This window comes from Arvicola amphibius, chromosome 14 (genome assembly GCF_903992535.2).
Source record: "Arvicola amphibius chromosome 14, mArvAmp1.2, whole genome shotgun sequence".
Lineage (NCBI taxonomy): Eukaryota > Metazoa > Chordata > Mammalia > Rodentia > Cricetidae > Arvicola > Arvicola amphibius.
The window spans coordinates 45,581,670-45,585,054 of NC_052060.1; the positions used below are offsets into that span (position 1 = coordinate 45,581,670).

Consider the following 3,385-nt stretch of genomic DNA (forward strand, 5'->3'; position numbering starts at 1 on the left):
GCAGTGCTTTCCAGAGCTTCACATGAATAGATGAGCAGCAGGAGGGCATTTCCAAACCCCGAACAAATGCAGAGGTCTGGGACTGATGTGTAACTTGTGTGGGTGTGGAATAGTGGAAGACTCAGGGAGAGAAAGATAAATAGGATTGTCTAAACAGTCAGTGCTAACTTTATTCAAAGTAAGCCATAGGAAATTTCCAAGCAGGGGAGTGCTATTCTGCAAACTCTACTCAGGAAGATTAACCTAGTTGCACTGTGTGGGATAAGCTGCAGCAGAGAGGCTGGAGGGAGGCATTCCATTTGAGATATTAGAAAAAGCCAACAGGGTTGAGAGCATCAACAAATTGACAGCGAGGCTGGGGTAAGGAGGTGGATTTCAGAAAGCTCGCAGAGGTGGGATGCGAATGAACTTGGCAGTTGTTTGGATGTGGGAGGAGAAGTCATCTAAGAGCTTTGCAGCCTTATCTATGGGGTGAAGTTTGTTCTTTTGGACAGAAATAGGAAATGAGAGGAGGATCAGGCTTTCTAGAGAGGAAGAAAAATTTAAGATGTAAGTCTGGGCATAGTCCACTTGAAGTGGTGGTGGGACACAGACATTAGGTATTAAACAAACACCTTAATACACATGTATCTCAAAGCATATATGAGTTATGAACAATAATAAAATATGACAGAAGAACAAAAAAAAGGTATAGAAGAAAGAAAAGACACAGACACAAAAAATCCTTGAGAGGGAGAAGAGCATACTTTTGTTTTTCTTGCCTATCTGTAGCAGCTGAGACTATAGCAAGTCATCTTTGGACCATGAAATGACTGATGTCAAGAGTGGGAGTCACCCCTCAAGGTATAGAGAACACTATGATTGAGTATGGTTTGCTCTGAGAGCAGCACACAGGTAGGACCGTGTGCCTTTTAATGCCACGAAACTAGGCTATGGACTCAGACTGGCTTAGAAACTACCTCCAACACCCAGTAATATGTGACGTACTGGCCAATACATTTAATGGCTGTAAGCTTCAGTATGGAATGAAGAGATTGGCAGAATTTGATTCTTTGGTGTGGCAGAAATGAGTTCTTCCTGGCAGTGCTCATACTCTGCTTGGCCCACAGCAGATGCTCTGTAAGCAAAAGTGAAAATAGAACAAGCAATTTCTCAAACGCATTTCCTGAAGTGTAGATAGCAAAGTTTTATATTAAACAAAACATGTAAAGTATATTTTGTAATCTTTGAAACACTAATCATTTGAACATATATTACTTATTTAGTTTAGTGTAAATTAAAATAATTTATTATTATTATTTACAAAAAACCAAAACAATGGAAAACTAAAGTCACAATGAGTTGAGAAATTTAGTTTTAAGCTGGATGTGGTGGCATATGTCTGTAATCCCTGACTGTGGAAGGCTGAGGAAGAGGTGTTCAAAGTTGAGGCCAGCCTTGACTATACTTCAATACCAAGCCTCAAAATCAAAATAAAACAAATCAACAAAAAATGAAATTGTTTTCAAAATCATTTTGGCGTATTACATTATAAGGTATTCAATGACTATTTAAGGCAGAATTCTCAGCTTTCATTTGACTCTTGATAGAGCATACTAGTTACTTAATCATCAAAATGCTATATAGAAAAATTGTAGCTCTTCACTGCATAGCTGCACTGCATATTTGATAAATAATAAAACTGATTTTCTGAAGTTTGCTATTAGCAAAATTCTGTTTTGGTTTTTAAATTTAAAAAGTATTATTTTAAATCTTATGTCTATGAGTGTTTTTCCTACAATTTCGTCTGTATACCATAGGCGTGCCTGGTGCTCACGGAGGCTTAGAAGAGGGAGTTACCGGTGGCTGTGAGCCTCCATGTGGGTACTGTAATTCTTTTTTTTTTTTTTGGAAGTTTTGAAATTATATTTATGTACAGAAAACTCAGCAGTACATTTAACCCAGTTTAGTGGCGAGTTCTTTGGCCTTTGCCTTTTCCAGCTTGGTAATTCGAGCCACAGATTTAGGACCCAGGCCGTTGCCTCCCCAGTGGCGGCGGATCTCATCATATCTGTCATTGTAGTTGGTCCTAATAGCTTCTACCAGCTTGGCCAGAGCACCCTTGTCTTCGGAGTTAACCTGTGTGAAGGCAACAGTGGTGCACATCTTCCTATGGACCAGCCGCCTCAGCCTGGCCTTTCCCTTGATGATGCAGTAGGGGACCCCCATCTTCCGACACAGGGCAGGCAGGAAGACCACCAGCTCAATGGGGTCTATGTCGTGGGCAATCACCACCAGCTGAGCCTTCTTGTTCTCTACCAAAGTGGTGACTGTATTGACGCCCGCTCGAAGGACAGGTGGTCTCTTAGTTGGCACATCCCCTTTGCCGGCAGCTTTCTTCTCAGCACGGGCCAGCAGCCTTTGCTTCTTCTCCTGCTTGGTCTCTGGCCTGTACTTTGGGCAAGTTTAAGCAACTGGGTAGCTGTTTTCCGGTCTAGGGCCTGGGTGAACTGGTTAATGGCAGGAGGAACTTTGAGCCGCTTATAGAGAGGATGGCCCTCTGCTGCTGTAGCCTGATGTAGCGGGGCCATTTGACGAAGCGTGTGAGATCTCTCTTGGGCTGGATGTCCTGCCCAATGCCGAAGTTCTTAGGCCTCTTCTTAAACAAAGGATTCACCACCTTCTATGCCTCCTGCTTCTTCACAACGGAGGGGCCAGGGCCACCTTCTTCCCTTTGGCCTTCTTTCCCTTGGGCATTTTACCTGGCTGGAGGAGAGAGCGGATGTTGCAATTCTTAAGAGCAGCCAGTGCTTTTAACTGCTGAGCTATCTGATGCTCCTGCCTTTTATTTTCTTGAGAAGGTTCTCCTCACCATGTAGCCCTGGTTGACCTGGAACTCACAAAGGTCAACCTCTGTCTCCTGAGACATGGGACTGAAAGTGCTTGACACTATAGCTGCACAAAGTTTCATTAATAATTTTCTTCTGGAAGGACCTAGTAGGTAGAAATGGTAGGGACATAAATTCTGAGGTCAGATATACTTTAGTTCAAACAGCTCCTACTAATACTGTGGAAATAGTCAACTAGAGTGTTGCTAATTAGTGTTAAACATCTTTGCTTTAGGCACTTTGAAATGCTAGACCCAAATATTTATTTTGTGCTTATGGATAATTATAATTAACATGTTTTTAAAAAGTAGCACACTCAACCTGGATTGTTTAAGAAACACCATGAGAGATTATAAAAAATATTTACTTTTCTTGTCTAAAAGTATTTTCCAGTCCTCAAATATTGCACAGTGGTCTGGTTACTGAGCCATGAAAAGAAACTTTTGGCTGGGAAAACATTAGAGAAGACCAGCCACAATAATCAAGAAAACATATTTCTATGTTAAAAATTAAGACTT

General features: G+C 41.5%; 1 pseudogene; it reads right to left on the bottom strand.

Annotated features, from left to right (window-relative positions):
- Positions 1-1,814: 1,814 nt before the first annotated feature.
- Positions 1,815-2,742, bottom strand: LOC119801364 (annotated as a pseudogene).
- Positions 2,743-3,385: the final 643 nt, after the last annotated feature.